Source organism: Gobius niger, assembly GCF_951799975.1.
Source record: "Gobius niger genome assembly, chromosome: 3".
NCBI lineage: Eukaryota > Metazoa > Chordata > Actinopteri > Gobiiformes > Gobiidae > Gobius > Gobius niger.
In genome coordinates this window covers 30,115,489-30,136,740 of record NC_136854.1, presented here as the reverse complement: position 1 = coordinate 30,136,740, position 21,252 = coordinate 30,115,489, and the positions used below count along the sequence as shown (strand labels likewise).

General features: G+C 40.0%; 1 protein-coding gene across 7 annotated transcripts in view; it reads right to left on the bottom strand.

The window, feature by feature from the left end:
• tenm3 (teneurin transmembrane protein 3) overlaps nt 1–21,252 on the bottom strand; it is a 627,437-nt gene that overhangs the window by 502,919 nt on the left and 103,266 nt on the right. For 6 of the 7 annotated variants that reach the window (XM_079553230.1, XM_079553228.1, XM_079553231.1 and 3 more), the window contains exon 1: nt 17,349–17,928. The exons of the other annotated variant lie outside the window; for it this stretch is intronic. The gene's annotated coding sequence lies outside the window, so the exon portion shown is untranslated. Of the gene's footprint in view, nt 1–17,348; nt 17,929–21,252 lie in introns of those variants that run through there. 7 annotated transcript variants of the gene reach the window in all.

Genomic DNA, 21,252 nt, shown 5'->3' with positions numbered 1-21,252 from the left:
TTGCAAGTATTTTGTAGTAATGTTCTTTCTTAGCAGCCCGAATTATAAATGTTAATTTATTTTTGTATTTTTTATACCTGCTTTCGGCCTCCGTTGATCTTGTCCTTATGAAGTCACGATATAGCTTATTTTTTTTCTTACAAGCATTTTTTATTCCGTTAGTAATCCATGGATCATTTCTACGTTTTGCATTGTAAATCATTTGTTTCAAAGGGCAATTTTTGTTGTAAAAAAAATTGAAGTAACTCAGAAATAAGTCATAAGCTGTATCAACATCATTGGTGCTATAAAGATCATTCCAGTTATGATTCAACAAGTCATCTTTGAGTGCATTTAAGGCAACAATTGTCTTAACTCTCTTCCAGTAAGAATTATTGTGTGATTTCCTACTTTGGCAATCTGCATTGTAAGTGGTAAATATGGGGAGATGATCACTGATGTCACTGACTAAAATTCCAGTTGCAGAGACGTAGTCTATATTGTTTGTAAATATATTGTCAATCAGAGTGGCACTCCCTGTTGTTATTCTTGTAGGTCTTGTAATAATGGGGTGCAGATTTAGACAGTACATGGTTTGTAAGAAATCAGTGGTAGGTTTGTGACTGTTTGGGTTTAGGAGGTCAATGTTGAAGTCACCACAAATTAAAACTGACTTGTTAGCTACAAGCGAAAAAGTGGCTTCAATCCATGTGTTAAAAATATCAATACTAGATCCAGGTTTTCGATAAACACAGCTAATAATGGTGTTTTTCTGTTTCTGATGACAAATTTCAATGGAAATGCATTCCAAAACATTATCAATTACAAGAGACATGTTATCAATTACATTAAAATGGAGTGAAGAATCAATAAAGATTGCGACACCACCCCCTGTTTTGTTTTCTCTATTAATGTAATGAAGTTCATATCCTTCAAGGTAGAAATTTACTCCCCTATCGGCATTCAGCCATGTTTCTGTGATGGCGATTACATTGAAATGTTTTGGAAATTGGTGAAGGTACTCTTTCATATGGACAAAGTTAGCATACATGCTTCTACAGTTAAAATGCACAACGGACAATTTTCCTTCCATGTTAATTGTCTGATTGAACTGATCCACAGTATAGTAGTCACAGCTATAGTCTGCAGAGTAGTAATTATTGTCCGGATCTATAGATTGATCAAAGTCCTGATCTCTACAATCCCCAGAGTTGTTCAGTTCCAACCTATGTTCAGTGTTCATGTTAACAGTTTGACTGCAAGGACTAGTCCTAGACGAGTAAGCCATGGTATTGTCTGTTTTGTAGGTGAGTTACCTTACATGTTGTCAAACAGATGATCAGGCGTAGCTGTCAAGATCCTCCACCTTTTTTATGATTACAATTTTGGCTTCCTCTGGTGATCCGTTCAACTTGATAAATATCTTGCAGTTTGCGGTCCATGTGCTTTGAATTTTTCCTTGTTTCTTCAGAATCCGGGCTTTCCATGCAATTTCGGCATTGGGCTTTGTTAAATGCTCATTTATGAATACATTGGTTCCTTTAAGCTTTCTTCCTTGTTTGAGCAAGGCAACTTTGTGTTTTCTGTTGGTAAATCTCATTATCACGCTTTGTTTGGCCTCAGCCTTTCTTTTAGGCAGTAGGTGGCAAGCCTCAATGCTGTCACGGTTTATGGAGATGCCTTTGGACTCAAGGTAAGCAACTACCTGATGCTCGGTAGTGCTTGCCACTAGGTCTGTAAGCTCCCCTCCGCTCGCGTTGGTGGCCACGGCCTGGGCGTACGACCGGGGCTTGATGTTTAACCCTGTAACAATCACATCGTTCATCCTTGTGTATTGTTCAAGGTCCGCCACCCGGCTTTCTAGTTGCGAGATGCGTTTGTCCTTTTCCTCATTGGATAGCCGCAGCGCTTTGACGTCCGCGACCAACTCCAAAATCTCTTCCTGCTGCTTCTTTACAGCAGAAACCTCTGCAACGAGGCAATCAATAGACTTCTTTAAGTCTTCGATTTCTTCGGTGGCCGGGTTTCTTTTCGGCCCCATGTCGGCCAGCGCGTATCATCAGCTGCTAAGCGGCTGGTAGCAAAATCAGCTGTTAGTGCGGCAGTGGCTGACAGCGCTGTTTACATGGGCATAAGCGATTAAAAAAATACTTCAGTGGTCGGGTTTACGCGTACTTGCCAACACAATGTCCAGGACCAAAATTTGGCCAAAGATATTCCACAGGATGGTTAGATCCAAGCAAAAGCGCACACAGTAGTTTGACTGAGATGCGGGGCCCTTGCGGCTGCGGGGGCCCTACGCACCTTGCGTAGTTTGCGTATAGGAAGAACCGGCTCTGACTTTTTCAACCCGATGCAAAACCAGAAGACACGCGCTTTAAGGTTTTTTAATTTTAGCCAGATATTGATGGATGCATTTTTGTCACAATACTTCCTAAAACACACGCAGTCTGGCTCACATAAATCTCCTTTTGAAGCATAGGGTGCTTTCCGTTTGAGGGATTGATTCACACAAAAAATGAAAATGGGGGAAAAAAGTATTGACATTGGACTTAGCTTTCACCATCTGTAAGTAATTTTGTTTCATTCGCGCTTCGATTCCTCTCGACCAGCGTCGAACAGCCAAGCGCGGCAATACAATACCGAACATCTATCTCCCTCACAGGGTTCGGCCAACAATCACAAGGTCTCTGGTTCAATTCCCAGCCTCCTGACCTATGCTCCGCTCATTATTTGCACAGAGAGGAGTGTTTCAACAGGTTATACACTCAAGTGGAGCTTCACTGAGGAATGATCCAATGCAGAAAGCAAACATCAGCTGAAAAAAAGATGCAATAAGCAGGAATTCATAATGTGATCATAAAAGCGTGTTGCTGTCAATAATATTTAAAAAAAAAACTGCCATAATGTCAAGATTGAATGAGATTGGACAAGTTGCAAAAGAACATTATCCAAATTAAACTCTTTCTCTCAATTGTATGCAAGAATCGGGTATTGTTGATTTAGCTCAAAACAAGTTTATATTTGAGTGGGAGTGGTTGAGATGGTTGAGCAAATGTCGATCATCTCCCTCATGTTCTTAAAACTCCAGTCCAGCTTCTGATAAACCTTGTACAGAGAAGAACATAAAGTTCCTCCGTCTCAGGATTGTCAAAACCTTTAAAGTGATGTCTAAATGTTAATGAAAAGAGAAACCAGACATATTTTATATTTTTTATATTCATTTAATAGCTGTTATAACTAAGAATCTGTTGAGCATCAGACATATTATCTTTTACCCTTTAAGTAGAAATGAAAAGACTAAGCACCGCAGACATATTATCTCTAAGCTGTCATTCACTCCTCCTCGTTTACATTAATAACACCATTGGAGAGGGATGGTGGCAGATGGTCTCCTCCTACAGAGCATGCATCCAAAAAAGGACAAAAAGGCGGGAAACGGCAAAAGAATTCTCCAGGGCCTGTCAATCAAAACCAAAGCTAAAACTTTATAAATGCATACAATGAAAACCTGCAGGGTTTCATAAACTGTACAGTACCCAGCCCGGAGTTATCACAGGAGGGATATCCAGCTCTAGAAACATTACCCTTCTTTGAAACAAGGATTTAAAGCTGTTTTTGATAGGTGTAAAGTCCCCATTGGTTTTCACATTGCACTGGCTTTTCTAAATTCATGCCATCTGGCGTTTTGTATAACTACATTTAATAACATCTGGTGTCCTATGTGTATTTTCGGGCTAAATATATGATTGTAAATTATACTAGAGAAATATTCTTAAGCTTAAGTGTCTAAAGAAGTTGTAAAACCCTGAGTAAAGCGTGCTATTGGAGCTTCGAAAAGATGCTCTACGGGAAAATGCATGTGAACTATACTTTTGAGTCATGTTCAGACACACGATCGCTGCTCGTATGTGGTTTGGACAGAGCCTACATAACTCCTCCAGATATGCACACATTGAATAACTCACTTGGGACATTACCTCAGCTCATGTCTATAGCCCCTTGCGTGCTCATGTTTCTTGTTTTGTGTGGGATTTTTCTGTCCTGACTTCTAAAAGGTGCCGAGGCAGTGTGTGTGTGGGCCCATCGCGGCTCCACAAAGACGGAAGTGTCCCAGAGGTGAGAGCGATAGGGTGGACTCGACACAGCAGATCAGCTTCACAGGGAAATCAGGCCAGGAGTGGATATTGTTTACATGCGCAACATCAACAGCATGTGGAATACGTCACGTAATTATGAAAATGTCTTTTTTCATTTCAGGGATGTCTTATGTGACCTGGGTTTTTCCCAATCGGTCTGAACACCCGTGATTTCAGCGGGGAAAAAAAGACATTGGGCAGATATTAGTGGCTAAAGTGGCTACACAGCACAGCAGCAGAGACATGTAGCTTTTGTCCCTTGTAGACAAACACATAAAAGCTAACAAATATTAAAATAACTTATTATACGGCTCTTCACAACGTAAGTAGAACGCTCCGTTGATTTGAATGGGATTTCCCCTCGGGGTCCGGTTCGCCCTGTCGGTGCTTATTTTCCCGATAATGACCAGCGTTCTATACATTATCCCTTACAAATTTCATATCTTCTCTCATCTGCAGTACAATTATTAGTATAATTCACCACTTAATTTTGGCAATTTTCAGCTCGCTATTTCTAGTAAAAATGAATGTTTCGCTCACAGTATGTCAGATGCCCTTCCTAACACTGGGCAATATGAGGGAAGTGTCTTATTATGTTATTCCAACCGACAACCGTCTGAATGATTATCCCACTATCCAGGGTTGCCAGGTCTAGGCAGCCAACCCCGGCCAAAAATATCTGAAAAACCGCGGACGTACGGCGCGGCTGGAATTTTCACTATTGTTTACTACTTAACAGAGCCCATGTGCTCCTGCGATGAAGAGAGACCGGCCCTATCTCCCTCCCTTATTGAAAAAGCAGCTCTCGGAGCATTGTATTTTAGATTTTGTCATTGGTAATAGTGATTTTGATAAAAAATACGATAGAAATAGCCAATTTTACATTGAAAACAACAAGGCAAAAATCACGGACAGTTCTTTTCACCTGCGGAGTGGCTTCAAAAACCTCCCAATTCTGCGGTTTAACCGCGGACCTGGCAACCCTGCCACTATCCCACATGAAATAAATAAACATGTTACAGCAGCATTATTCTGTTTTGACAGATCAGTGCCGTCAGCTTACAGTTTAACCGAGGGGATACTCCAAACTAATTAAAAAGGTGACTTCCGACTGCATCCGAAAAACATCCTGTGCAGAAGTTGAACCGCGCGCGCTCCGATTTCAGACGTGTTTTGCAAGTGGATCTGTTCCCTTCCACTCACTGCGCACCGGCTTATGAATAATGTGTTTTTGATCACGGCGCAGTCTCCTGTATGTTCACACGCATGAGCTCGGCATCCGCATCTGCAGCTCATTTACATTATCTGCAAAGTCATCGGCAAGGAGGCTATTTTCAGATTTGGTGATGTGTGTGTAAAGATTCACTCAAGATATGTATGTAAATATAGGATTTAATTGCATTTTTAACGATGCAATGCAAGCAAACTAGATTTCTGTTGAATTTTCTGACTTATGCTATACCATTAATATATGCTGTATTGCAGCTTTATTGAGGCTTTACTGGAATAAGGACAAGAGCAGAAAGAGATACTTCATAAACTTTTCATTATCTTGACGTGTACCTTTATCAAACATGTACAATATGGACCTCAAAAAAAGGGTATGGGAAATCGGAGAGAACCCAGAAGAGCACTGGGCAGACACAGGGAGAACATTCACACAAAAGTTTGGGAATTGAAACGAGAGCACTGATCGCTGTGCTGCCGTTAAAGAATCATTTATCTGCACGGCAACAGGACATTTGTGTAAATATAAGGAACATCTAAATTACTAATATGACAGAAAATAATAATAATAATCATCTCCGAAACTTTTCTTTTCCCAGGATCCGATGAACACAGTGTAGAATGGTTTCTCCAGTGCTGCTCCTCGGTCATGGAATAGTATTCGAAATTGTCTGCAGCTTAACTGAAGATTGTAAATTTTTCGTCAAGGTCAAATGTACTATTTTGTATGTTTTATACCACTGGTCTGTTATAGGTCCCCCTCAAAAAAGAGTGTTGGGTGTTGTGGCGCATAAAAAGTTGGATGAACGTCGGCTATGTGCAGGATGATTACTGTGAGAAGGAAAAAAGTACCAGTATTGCAGAAGTCCAGTCGGATATGCCAATCCGTTTGTTGAAGGAGAAAATATCATGAAGAGAACTTCCAGCTTTGTTGATTATTGGTTTAACGCACATAAGTCCAAGTGCGGTCAAAATTATTTGTCTGTGTAGCACCACGCCTGGCACTAGATTGGCGCACCCTTTAACCTTTCTGGTAGAGCCTTTGCCAGAGCGCCCTCTACCTGTATAGGCTCCGCCATACCGGCCCCTAATTGTCTATGGCCTTGGCATAACAATTACACAAAGTGGAGCCAAAATACAGATACAAATTACATATCTTACATAAACAAAAAATACATACCCAAACAATACATTTTTTCGGATTGTTTTTACATTTCGATGTTTATGTCGTTACTTTCTTTATGCAACATTTGCTCTTTTTATTAATATTTGAGGGTCATGACTCATTCTTCACCAACTTGCAGAACCTTGTTACTGGTCTTTTGATTGTACTGGCTTTTGCTTTGATTTCGACAGATCGAACCACTCTGTATGTGTCTGGAAACACATTTATGATTCTTCCAATCATCCAAGAGTTGCGTGGAGGCTGTAGGGTCAGCAATTAGGTTAGATTTATTTTTAACTGATTCCATTGCAAGTTTGACAGATATTCCTTCTTTTCCAAAAAAGATCAGATATGCATTGTGATGGTTTCCACCTTCGACGAGTGTATAGATCTTGCTGGTCAAAGACACCAGGAGAAAGCGTTGGTTTACGTTTCAGAGTGACCAGATGATTAGGGGGTCAATGGCTCCAAGTCATGAGGATCATCAGATACTTTGGTTATAGTGGTGTCGTTTCGAATAACTTCTGCTTCACATAACACTGTGAGTGAAGCTTCATCAGTGAGTGTCTGCTGATGTAATACAGAACATAGCACTTTTCTTCCTTCTTTCGAATTCATTCACACCAGGGCGGAAGCTTTTCCTGACAACGCACCTGTAGAACAAATGAGTCAAATTAAAAATGATCTGTCGGTACATTTCCACCGAGCCAGAATACGTGTGTGCTGTTGTATCTGTTGTTGTCAGCCGTGCACATGTTTGAATCCTCATATTGGACGTTTGCTAACACTTTTGCAAAGCCAAGACGACATTATTACTGCGGATGGAAGCCAAACCAGGACGCGCTGCCTCCTGGAAACACACACTCAATGCCTTCCGCACATTTATGTTGAGCAGTTGGACAAATCCCATCGAACATCTACACGGCGGAGCATGTGCGGCGCGAGTGAAGCGAACATCAATGGAGGCCAATGGAGAAGAGTGACGCAACCAATCAAAAGAGAGTGCTGCAACTCCGCTCCGCTCTGTTACAATCACACAGTGAACTGACAACGCGCCGCTACGAGAACAATCGACTGATCCACCGGCAAAACGGACCATGTGCACTTGAAAAGACAAAGGCAACACGCACTTTAAGACCATGATTCTGTTTTTATTTCAAAAGATCAATATATAAGGGACATGTCACGCAAAATCAGTCTTTTAGAGCTTTTTCTCGTCAAAAACCTTTTTCTGCTTCATCCACCCTGTGTTGAGTTATTCTTTTCATCAATCTGTGTTGCCAAGATTTTATTGTTTGAATTTTTTTTTTCCAAATTATGGCTGCACCTGTTCTGCACTATACTACTGTATATTTGCAGCACCATAGATTCATCATCATGCCTTCACCACCAAGGCAGCTGGAGTTTGCTCGTTCTCCCCATGTCTGTGTAGGTTTCCTCCGGGTACTCCACCGCCCACTGCTCCTCACAGGTTGCCCCAGCGGCATCAAAGGATGGGCCAAAGGCAGAGGAGAAATTTCCCTACAGGGAAAATAAAGTATACAAAACAAAAACAAAACACAAAGCAATGGTTGCTTGGTTTTTCGTGTAAGGTGAGATAGGTGAATAGGGAAACCTTTTTAATTTAAAAAATATCAATTTGAAAGGTTTGCTGTAAATTACTGGCATGAATGTGAGAAAAAATGTACTGCCATTTTTTTTTTGTCATTTTATGTTTTCATATAAAAAATAAGGGATTTTATGTCTAAAAATGCTAAAAATGTCGACAAAATTAGAATATTGGATTGAGCCAGGTTTAAATGTCCATCCATCCATTTTCTTCCGCTTTATCCGGGGCCGGGTCGCGGGCGCAGCAGTCTCAGCAGGTTTAAATGTATGGTTTTATTATGTTGATATATTAGTTAGATAGACTTTTTCAGAGGGGATTTTGGATAACCTGTTTAGTTTAAAATAAGCTGCCTTGTTTCTTGACAGCCAAATCTTAATCAGTCAGGCTTGGAATTAGATCTTAAAAAACCCCTCTGAAAAACCTTCAAAATATTGTTAAGTCATGCACTGGAAAGTTGGAAGTCTGTAGGTTCTATGTAGGTGGAGATGTCGTCACATGAGAGAAAGATACATTTTGAGAAAATGAATATTTCCCATATTACTCTATGGAGAATCAGTGAAATAATTCTATGTTATTGTGAAGATTACTTTTTTTTTGTTGGTTTCCTGGTTAAAATGTAGATGTTAAGAGAGTATCTCCCCTTACGACCTCCAATTCTCCCTGCTGCCTGCAGTGGGGGCTAAAATCAACATACACAACAAAAATAGTTTCCTCTCCGTACACAGAAATAATTAAATTCACTAAAACATGAAAAACGATCAATGAGATTCCCATGAGCAGGATTATTAGACACATTTCAACTTGACCTCCAAAGAGTAAGACAAAAAACAAATAAGGACATATGGGGACAGTCATTGCAACTCCGACCACGATCAAACAGCGCTCACACAGGACGCCGGTCTCTCCTCACAGTCTCCCAGTTGGGCTCCGTGATCTGACGAGATTGGACATTCACAAAGGCACGGCCAACTACGCCGCCCATTATTCATTAAATGCATTGAATATTAATATTTTTACATTTTACTAAAGTGCGACGCTGCAGGTGAATACGGGAGAAAAAATACAGATATCAATGCAAAACCTTTAACTGATATGACTATGAAAATAAAATGCATTGCAAGTTTTCAGTCATATTATGTTTTCATTTACAAATGACACAATTTTCTATATTTTCAACAACGAAATCTAAATAGTGGATTGAGCCATGTCTAAATATTTGGTGTTATTTTATTATAAATATTTTGGACATCGTTTTTTTTTTTCAAGAAGCTCAAGAAATCAGGCAGGAATTCGAAAAAATCCTTTCTAAAAATCCCTCAAATTAAAGACTGGGAATTTGGAGGCTGTAGGAGCGACTTAAGTGGAGATGCTGTTGCAATTGTGTTAAGAAAACCTCATTTTGAGGAATAAGTACTGCCGGGTTTATTTAGCGCTGCTGTCTCCCTGAAAGGAAAATGATCATATTTGGATTACTGAGTCATTTTGGTCGTCTTGGACACCGAACATGTAAATACCTCTTAACAAATATGCGCTTGTGTAGGGATTTTCTGGAAGACTCAACTTAAAAAAATAAGAAACGTAAAGGGTGTTTTTTTTTAACTTGAAAACTAATATGATACGGGAGAAAACTATAGTTAAAAGTTGAGATGTTTTCACCTGTTATCAATTGTTTTGGCAAATTGTGTCAAAACAAGACATTCTCAGTCAGACGAAAGATCTGATCTTACCTAATACTGCAATGACGATACTTTGGTGATTTCGTTGCTGCCCGACTCATTACTCAAAACAAGACACAGATCAATCTCATTATTTTCCAGGTGACATAAGGTCATAGAGCGAATACCGCAGGCGCCACTCCATTTGACGAATGAAACCCAAACCAAGAGGGATTCGGACTTATCAAACCGGGAAAAAAAAGAAAAGCGTCTGGGTACAGGCAGTAAACAGATGGCCAATGAGCCGCCGTGTGAACTAATAAAAGCTTCATGTTTTTGGATCGGGCCCCGGCGGAGGTTTGCCGCGACGAGCTCAATCGGCACCGGACACAATCGGCCCGTTTGGAGCGGCAGGTATAGCTTTCCGCGCCGCTGAATGCCGAACGTTGGGGGGAAAGTTCGATATTCAAAAGCTAATTGGACACAGCGGGCAACTTTTGTGCAAAGAAAGATACACAATTTCAGCAGTTGAATGGTCTGAGGGGGCTCTCGGTGCAGAATGGGTCGCCGCATTTCAGAGCTGCTGTGGCTCCATATACAACAGTCTGATTTCCATCTGAAGCAATAACACAATGTAAAAGCAGTTCAGGAATCATGAAAGGTGCTATAGAAGTATAAAAATAACAGAGAGGGAAGGATGAGTGTGAGATGGAGCTTTTCAACGGCTGCACCTTTGGGATCCTCATCAGGAGCCAACACCTTTTCATTTACATTTAACTGCTCATTTGATTTATGTTTTCACCCGCCTCTTAAATGCATTATTCATTTTGAGATGAGGTGAACCTTTATTGATCTCACAGTGGAGAAAATTCACTCGTTACATCAGCTCTCAAGAAACAAAATAGTCAGGAAAAATGTGCAATCAAAGAAACGGGGATGATGTTCAGACAAGTAATAGTAAATAGAGGTATCGTATATACAGCGAATGAAGAAAATAACTTGAACCTCTTAAATCCCACCTGAGCCGGGCACATTTTCGCGAGTTTGGCTTCTTCTAAAAGCTTCCTGAAAATGAGCGCCAAAATAGCAATGAAATTACTCGGTGAATGGGGCGAAGACGAAAAGTGACAAAAATGTGACCAAAAAAAGTGACAAAAACGCAGTGAAACAGTTGCAAAAAAAAATGTGGCAAATACATGACAAAAATGCAACAAAAAAGCGGCAAAAATGAAACAAAAAACATGACAGAAATACGACGCGGAAACAATGCGGTCTTAGCTTTCAAATGAGGTGTATAGGCTGAACTCTCCAGTCAGGAAGCTTTTATATTTGGGTGAAAGGGGGCAAAACATATATAACTGATACAAAATTCGAACAGAATATAAATTCTATACATATTTGCATATAAGATATCTTTATTGCTAAGCTCATTTTAATGATTGAACGTTGCATTTGCATTTCTTTTCTCACTATTTGCACCTAAGAGCTGTTGTAAAAGTGAATTCCCCCAGTGTGAGATTAAACAAAGCGTCATATCATATTTTTCAAAACTCTAAAAAAAGCGACCCTATAAAAAAAGGTGCCGTGATTCATTTTCAGGCTCACTAGTTGACCACCACTGCTTTATATGATCACTGGTTTCATTAAATCATTATTTTGTTATATTGTACACAGTAGAGCAGCAATATGGTGTTTTATGTATTCCGAAAAAAGAAAAAAAAAAACTCACATAGGTGCGTTGTGTGTTCATTCACATATTATCGCATGCTAAACTGCCGCCATTTTGTCCCACATCGGCTGGATTGAAGGTTTGTAGACTCAATACGACACTTAAAAATTCTAAAAGCACTCCCTATGCCAAATGACTGAATTACATGCATGTTTTGGCTCATCAGTTCTGTACCGGTCTGTGCGTGTGTGTGTGTGTGTGTGTGTGTGTGTGTGTGTGTGTGTGTGTGTGTGTGTGTGTGTGTGTGTGTGTGTGTGTGTGTGTGTGTGTGTGTGTGTGTGTTGGGTAATTTGTGGCTCCCTGCAACAGTTCTGTGCCAAACAAACTGCTTCTCACGTTACTCATTTTACCGCGACTTCTCTCGGGCTCTGCAAGTTAACACGTTCACCTGACGACAATTTTAAATCAGACTGTGATGGGACGAACAAGGGCAAACAGAAGATGTACATAGTGCAAATAGGTGTCCAATATGCTCACTTTGAATGAGCGAGCTCTGTTCCAAAGGCAGCGGTCAAACAAGGTCACCGCTTGCGATGACTGCGATGAGAAATATGTTTAATCAAAGGAGGCAAGAACAAAAATGACTTTTCAAAGCAAAAAAAAAACATACTGCATTTTTATACCGACTCGTGGATTCTCCTGTGTCAGTGCTCACATTGTTAAACTATACAAAAAAAGCCTAGATCTGTATGTGCTCAAAGCGTTACTATGTCTTTAACAATGCGTGTAAAAAAAAATAAAACACGAGGGCGAGTGTGTTCGAAATGGCGATGGAGAGCTGACAGATTGCAGTTGCACAACGGTGGCTCGTGGCAAATATAGAGCGACAGGATAATAACAGGGTGCCGCACTCACTTAATTTAACAGTGGCACAAGGAGTTTCACTGTTAAGAAAAAAAAAAAAAAAAGACAAAGTGCTTTGGCTTTAATGCTATTTTTTCCCGCCCTGGGCAAAGACAGACAGCACATTTAGCAGCCCATGCATTGATGACACATATTGTAAGAAATATATCCTGCATTTAGATGCAGTGTAGGTTTTCTGATTGGCCACATTTTGTTTTTTACACGAATACAAAGGTTTCGGACATTTCATGCTGTGTTTAAGGGCTCTGTTTCAAGCTAAAACCCGGTTAAGTTGGGCCTCAATTAGTCTGAAAATGTGAAGTAAATAAGTAAATGTAGCAAATAAAGTTCCGGTCACTTTAGAGGCCCTGCACTTTTTTTTTCTTTTTTTTTTCTATACATTATACATTTTATACAATACATTAGCAAGTTTATATAAATTGATGGTTGTGGTCCAAAATGTGTTCCAACTTTCGTGAAGCATTTCCAAATCATTCGATTCCCCGCCGGGATGATTTTCAGAGCACGTAATGGTTACCTTATCACTCTCCACCAGCGTCACTGTTTATTATTTAGTGTTGGTGAGACTTCCGGGTTTATGATCATCGTAACGCTCTCTTTTTGTCCCTTAATGTCAGCGAAGGGGGGCAGAATGGGCTTCACATTATCACGAGTATGCAAGAAAAATGTGGGTGAAAAAATTCAGCTACCAAGGCGGGCCACACACATTGTAAACAGGAAAATACTATTGAATTATTTTTTTTCTATAAATTAATAATAATCATAATAACAAGTGTATATCGCTCGGGCCTTATAATCATAAATATCATGTGATTTTAAAATAGTGCTGATTTGGTCAAAAGCCCGACAGGACTGTAGCCTGATAAATAATAATAACAGCTTACGCTTGTATTGCACTTTACAAGCCTGTGTCACAAGCTTCTCAAAGTACAACACTGCACTTGTTATTCTTTCACTCTACATTAGTAGTGCTAAGCTGCTATTGTGGCCACAGCCGCATGGGGCAGACTGACCATTTACCACGTGGCTATAATGTGTTGTTTATGTCCCGATCTCTTAATATGTCAGTGCCCTCTGTTGGATATTTTGGCTGCCCCCTAGTGGCTGCAGTGAGCTTTCTGGTTATTTAAGAAAAATCACAAGTCTGCACAGGAATGGGCTGGAGATGTATTTTTTGTGTGACATGCTCAGGAATTTATCCTCTACAAGTCTTGGCCCGGATTGAATCATTTTGTGGTCCAGACCTGGCCCGCGGGCCTTGTGTTTGACACAGGTTATTTGACCTTTTTTTAAAGTAAATATTCCCTTTACTGTAAATTAAAAAGCAATTCAATAAGACAAATGCAATGCACTTTTTTCCATCATAATTATTGCTTTCTCATGGATATGCTTTATTTTTTTAACAAAAAGACATTAAGCCACACATCCATTCAACATTCATCTATTCCATTTCATAAGAGGAAATACTGCACAACAGAGACACTGCAGCCTTTAAAATGTATCTATTATATGGGCAAAGTATACAAGCAAATTGTACATGTACCTCATTTAGCTTCTTTATTTTGTCCTCATCCAAGGCCAAAACAATGTTGTGGCATGTTTCCAGAGAGGCTAAATATGTGTCTGAGTCACAATCTGCTCACTTGTTCTGGTGTTGAATGAGGGGGCTGTCGGAGCCATCTGTGGAAACTATAGCGGAGCAGCGGAAACTTGCGCAGTCTGTGTGAAGCAATGGGGAGGTTTACAGTGATGCCACGCCACTCAAAAATAAATATATAAAATGTGAACAAAATGTTGCCTATGCCGACTGCAATTATCGGCCTGGCGCTCCTTAACTGACAGATTTATGCGCTTAATCGTATGGTATGAGGAAAGTATTTAGTCTTTCTCATGAATATATAGCTACATAACATATTGGAAAAATTGGCCTAATATGAAAAATACATATATTATGACTCTGTTTTGTTTTTATTTTGTCATATTGCACAACCTTAATTAATATTCAATTGATTTAATAAAATTGCTGTTGAAAATCGGGTAAGGCTAAACGCATAATAGATTAGTTTGGATGGTCAGTGTCAGGAGCTGACCAGTTTGGGGCTTATTCACCTGCAAAAGGTTGCCTTTACGTTGTGTTCTTGAGCAACACATTACAGCTACCTTCCCTGTATGCGTATGCATAAGCGGCCTTTGTTGTGATTGGTGGAGTTCGGAAAGCAAAGTGCTTTTGTATTCCTCAATTAAAAACAGAAGAAAAAAAAGAACAGCACATAGGCAAGAAAATAGCAAGGAAGAAAAAAAGCACGTTTGAGAATGTAAAATATATTATTATATATACACAACAAAATAATGACAAATATACTTTTCTTCCTCAGTGCAAAAACTGGTGAAATGTTGATGCCCAGAATTTCCTAAAATAGTAAAAAGCTTGTGCCAATAATCAGCACCAAAGATGATGAAACACTTTCCCAATACGTGAACTACACCGTAAGCTAAAACGACTGCAAACCATTGGATTAAAAGAATATTAAAAGTCGCTATAGACATTATCACCATGCAAAGAAAAGCGGAATTAAACTCTTTCTAAAGTCAAATCCACTGTCCGCATCGTAGTTTTGCACATATCTGTAAACATCACAACATCTATACCATTTTTTTGTTGAATTACCGTCACTGTACTTTGATACTGCTACGGTTCGTGCGCTTGAGGACACGGACAGACAAATAGAATGAACAAACAGAGCACCGGTACTGTGTAGCATTTGAATGGCCCTCATTCAGAACGGAGCGACCAAGGGCACGCTCTTCTATACAGCACAGATGTAGCATAGACCGCAATGTTGATACAACATAAGGGAGGATTAGGAGGTCACAAGGTCAATGCCACAAAAGGAAAATAGACAGGAATATTGCAAATTCATTATTATTGCAATGTTATCTGAATAGAAAAGATACTTAGGTCATATTGGTCTTTTGTCGAAGATATTTATATTTCAAAGGCCACAATAAAAATGTGCTTGTCCTCAAACATTCGCCCCAGTAAGTGGTTTTACACAATCAAATTTCTTAGCCCCATGTTTTTGACTGTTACGATTAGTCCAAATTGTCAGTGTTCATTTTGTTGACTAAAATGAGACTAAAACTAAATCACAAGTTGTTTATGAGACTAAAACTGTGACTAAAATGTCCAGGTATTTTGGTCAACTAAAATATGCCTAAATAAAAATGAATAGACAAAAATAATCAAAGCGTCCAATGACAGCCTCATATCATTTACATTCACTGCCGAAGGAACAGGTCTGTGCTTTGTCCATGTGGGAGAAGCTCCATTAAGCAGAAGACCTTGATTAAATATGATTATAATAACTGTTATAAATGACAAGTTCTCTTGATTAATCTTAGATTTAGACGACTACTTTTACATGCAATTTTAGACAACTCAAAAGTAGACTAAAATTGAAGATAATAATTTGACTAAAGCAAAATTTTAATCAAAAGACTAAGAGGACTTGACAGGGACACTGTACATGAATTCTGTAAATGTAACGCAATCAGCCAAAAGGCTATTTTTCATCCGTAGCAGACTAAAGAATATAAAATATGTTGCCAAAAGTAACCCTAATAGAAATGAAAACATAAAAATCATTGCATAATTCAGCATACCGATAAAGTAACTTTAAGTTTGTTAATCCTTGTGTCTCTATAGCCTCAGGTAAGCGCTAAAGCTACCTGTCAGGGCGAAACCGATTCAAGTGTAAGAGAAAAAAAAACCTGTCAGCCCCATTAGCAGCAAAAGCTTATCCGTACATGCAGAGGTAATAAGTCAAGCTGTCATCAGCCAAAAGAGGAGCTGAAATAAAAAAGTGTTTGTATCAGTGCATTTGTGTGTGCAATCACAAGACCTAACCTCACGCTTCCAAGGACCACAGTGATACTTGTTCAGAACTGTCTGCTATTCACGCTCATGACAAATGAGCAAAACAGAAGAGTTGCACTTACTTTGTGAAATTGTGCAACAAAATCCCATGGTCAAAAGTGAAAGCAGCCACTAAAACTTTGAATCTCCCGTTTTTTTATTCTTTCTAAAAGCAACTAGCGACAGCTCAATGCTGTTACTGCTCCTTGAGGAAACAGCAGCACAAATGATAATCAAAGGGAAAATACAAAAAAAAAAGGAAAATATTCAACTTTACAAATGAAAGTGTGATCACCGGGTGTTTACCTGATGGGGAGATAGAGGTTACTGTTTGCCCTGTAAACGCACCTACAGTATATTCACACATTATGACATACATACGTGACCTATTTCTTTGAGAAGAAAACGTGTCGCTCTTTCCCCAGGTAAGACAATCTCCACGTGCATTTGGAAGTCGATTTAAACTTTATTTCAGCCGGCAAATCATCCGCAGCGGTCCAAATAGCGCGAGGCAAACTGAGATGTCACTCCATCTTGCGAGCGCACCGTGTTTACGCGTCGCTCGTGCAGCCTTACTATAGGTTACTGTACATTACGCGCTGCAAAATGAGAGGTTCCAGTGATCACGGGAGTGCCTAAAACGAATATACAAGTCAACCCAAAGCAAAGTATCGGGTCTTTGTCTTTGGTGGAAATGAACCGGTGCGTCGTTCATTCTTCGCGAGGCGCGTATGGACATGCCATGGCTCCGGCGATCTGACACGCTCCTCTAACTGGAGAGGCATGTGTCCGCGTTGCGTGATACAAAGTTGACCCGTGCAAAGCGAGGCTAACGGTAACAGCGCGAGGCGCGTATGGACATGCCATGGCTCCGGCGATCTGACACGCTCCTCTAACTGGAGAGGCATGTGTCCGCGTTGCGTGATACAAAGTTGACCCGTGCAAAGCGAGGCTAACGGTAACAGCGAGCGCACGCATCATTCTTTAATCGTGTCGGGGTTAAGCATTTCTTGAAGAGAGCGTTTTTCCATGCGTTTTGTGCGCGAAAAAACAGGCTCGTCTTACCTGTTCGACTCAGCGGTGCGCCTCTCCTCCTGTACGCGCGGGGGCTCCTTAACAAGCGCCTTTTCCCGTCCACTTTTTCCCGACAGTGAAACTTGTCGAGCGGGGGCTTTGTTAATTACAGCAAAAGTGGGTAAACATAAGCGCACGAGCGTAATTGGTCTCTCTCGTCTCGTCCTCGAGTTGTTTAGTTTCCACGAGCGCTTGGGTGAAGTCCGAAGTTTTGGTGTTTAATTAAGATAGTTTGACAAAAGCAGCTGGTAAAGGAGGCAAAAAAAAAAAAAGACGATGTTATGGATACGGGGGCGGAGAGGTCCAAGCACATCCCCCGGCTTAGAGCGTCTGTCAGCGCGGCGCACGTGAGATTAAAGTGCCGCTCACTCAGGCGGTCAGTCCTCCGCGACGCGTGGAAAAAACAAAACAAAAAACAAAAGAAAGAGTAACACCGGAGCGTCCGACTGGGTCCTCAACAAACAGATGAATCAGTGCGTAAATGGAGTGCTTCCTTGTTGCTCCGCGCCTATAGCTCCTGGTAACGAGCGTCCGCTGAACAGAGGAACTGAGAGGAGAAGGGGAGAGCGAGTGGAGAGAGGCTGGAACAACGCCGTGCTCCGCTGCTGCTGCGAGAGAGAGTGAGAGAGAGAGAGAGAGAGAGAGAGAGAGAGCGAGAGAGAAAGAGAAAGAGAAGGAGAGAGAGCGCGCGCTGCGAGCTCATCTCCTCCCGGTGAAAGGATGATGATACGCCAAGCGAGGCAGAAACGGGAATGCTGGGGGATCCCCTGCTGCGTCCAATCCTGACGTCTCTCTACCGGTGTGCCGCGTGCGTGAGGGGGCCGCGAGCGCGTGGTGGGTTGTTTTGAGACGCGCGCGCGCTTGTGTGGAGAAAGAGAGAGAGAGAGAGAGAGAGAGATGTGATGTGATGGAGGAGTGCGGGCGGCTGTCGGAAGGTGGTTATGTGTGAGAGGGAGAGAGTAGAGAAGGGTCAGCCGTGACTTTGAACCGTGCGCCCGGACGATGCAGGTGGCGCGCGTGCACGGGGAGGGAGGTGCGCACGCGGTTAATGAGCTGCTGTTCCCGCGCGGACTGCCCCCATACGCGCGCGCACTGTGTGTCTGAATGACTTTTGAGGGGAAAAGAGATAAAAGAAAAGGACGTGTTGAAACTAACATCACTTCAGTGCTAATAATACGCTGTATTAAAAAAAAAAAAGAAAAGAAAAAAGTAAATAAATAAAACATGAATACACGTGCATGAATCTGCGCTTGTAGTTTTTAAATTGTTAAAAAATAACCTGTAGACTATAACTGAAGCGGTCCACCCATATAGCCCAGCAGTTCTCCTTTTTCATTTGAAAATTGTAGAGCAATGTGAAATGACAATGCGCGCGTGATATCTCCGCGTGTCGCGCTGTCTCCAAGGTGTCCGAAGCGCTGTATTTTCAAAGCACTTAACATTTTATAAAACAGCCATTATGAATAATAATAAGTGATGTGGTCCTTGGTCTTTTCAGAATGCATCCTGACAGCTCGTTCAACATAAAAAGGCACAGAAATGCACCTACCCTTGACATCATTATTTTTTATTTTTTTTAGTTTGAATTAAGTTTGAATTCAATAACTGGGCCTGCATAATGGAAAAATGTCACAAAGTCGTCTCAGTCAGTTTTTTTCTTCTTTTATTCTATTAGAGCTATACCATTCAGTACTTTTTTACTTCTACTTCAGTAATATTGAAGGATCTTTAGTCTTACTTGTATATATATTTATCTATATATATCTATATATATCTATATCTATCTATCTATCTATATCTATATATATATATATATATATATATATATATATATATACACATATATACACATACATATATCTATATATCTATATATATCTATATATATATATATATATATATATAAAGAAAATATATATATGTATGTATATATATGTATGTATGTATATATGTATGTATGTGTATATATGTATATATATATATATATATATATATATATACATATATATATATATATATATATATATATATATATATATATATATATATATATATGCAAGTTTGTGTTTTGTTACTCTTATTTCAGAATTATACATTCTTATGGTATTTTCTTTGGAAATATTAGGATTTTTTACTTTCACTAAAGTATTGATTTGGGTCACTATACTTTTACTTTCAAAGTAACGCTACTCTTGAGTAAATATTTTAGTTACTCTGATAATCACTGATTTTTATGCCAAGTTTGACCCAAAGTGATCAAATGTGTGAATGTTCTGCAATGACGATTTGTTTGACCCTCATGTCTCATTTGAATGATGTCCTAAAGAATAAGACGTTTCAGTTTCCAGATTGTAAGTGTTGGAAATGAGTTGCCGCCGTGAAGAGTCACATCAAAGCGGCGTCTGATCTCAGCGACATTTCACTGGAAAACAAGGAGCAGAAATAAATCCACTTTCATGTGATTTTTAAGATTTCAGATGTAGAAAATGACGTTAAAGGTGAAAATCATTGTTGCCATTTGATACTTGCACCGGAGGGGGCCCCTATTGTGCATGTTTCTAATGGTATATGGAAAAAACAGAGCACCTGAACACGCTCTTATGACGGAATAAAATGTCCGAATGAAAATGAACTGCACTTTTCATAAAGGTCCACATGCATTTTTCAGGATAGTTGTGATTTTGGACACCTTAGCATTTAATAACTTCAACAAAGTACATTTATGGGAAACAAGTCCTTGATTTCCGAGCAAACAAAATGTCAATGGTGGAAAGAGGTGTGAAGAAAGAAACATTGGCCATTTACTCGCTTTACTCCAAAACACTTTTTGTCACTCATTGGTACAAAGTATCAAGGGACGATTTGGAGTGGAGGCAAAAAGATCCTAAATTAATTCTATGATGACAACAGTGAGTGGGGAGAAAGTCATTACGTTGCCCATTTCTTCTACACCTGAAATGTTCCGATCTGCATCTCCTGGAATTCATTGCAAGATATGTGGATAGAACACAAAACTCATAAACAAGTCACCGCACTTGTTTGGAGCAAATCATGGCCGTTAGCTTAAAGCCACACCATGTAGGATTTTACCCAATAAATAAAATTGAAATACAAGCATTTATTTTATGACAGATATTTCCATCATTAGAGAAATACCTCATAAATGCACTGCCTTTCCTGTGAGCGGCTCACCTCTCCTAAGAAATGACTGTAACTTTACCGGGAGTGGGTGCGTCTCCAGCTCATCTCCATGGAGATGTCGACTAAAGGCAGAAGAATTTGAGATTTTAAACAGGTTAGGTCCTCATCCAAAATCCATTCTTTGATTACCCACTGCAGTAATAGCATTTTCATTAGGAGCATGTTTTGTACTGATGGCAACAGTATAGTCCAAAATGTTACGCAGTGTGCCTTTAAAGGTGCAATATGGAACTTTTTCATGTGAAATTTGTTTTCTTTGTTAGTGAGTATTTGACCTTTAAGTGGTTAGCATGGCTTTATTTTCCGTCACAGTCGCCTCTGTGATGCTCCAGGACCAATTGTTTTGAGAGTTTCCTGGTAGGTTTTCACTGCTGATGGACAGTCTCACCAGAAAACCTACAAACGAACTGATCCTGGAGCCGTGATTGAAAGTAAAGGTGCCATGCTGATCACCCATACAGCCAATGGGTCACAAAAAGGTAAGTTACACATTTTCAAAAAAAGTTCCACAATTCATCTTTAAAGTGGACGCTTGTTTGCATTGTTGTCATTCCCACTGCTGCCTGCTCAGGCTAATTCAAATTACGTCCACTTTAAAATCATCTTGGGATCCACATTGGAAAACCTTGTGACCCTCATATAACATTTACACTTTTACACAAATAGACACAGTGAGCGTTACTAAGATTGTGAC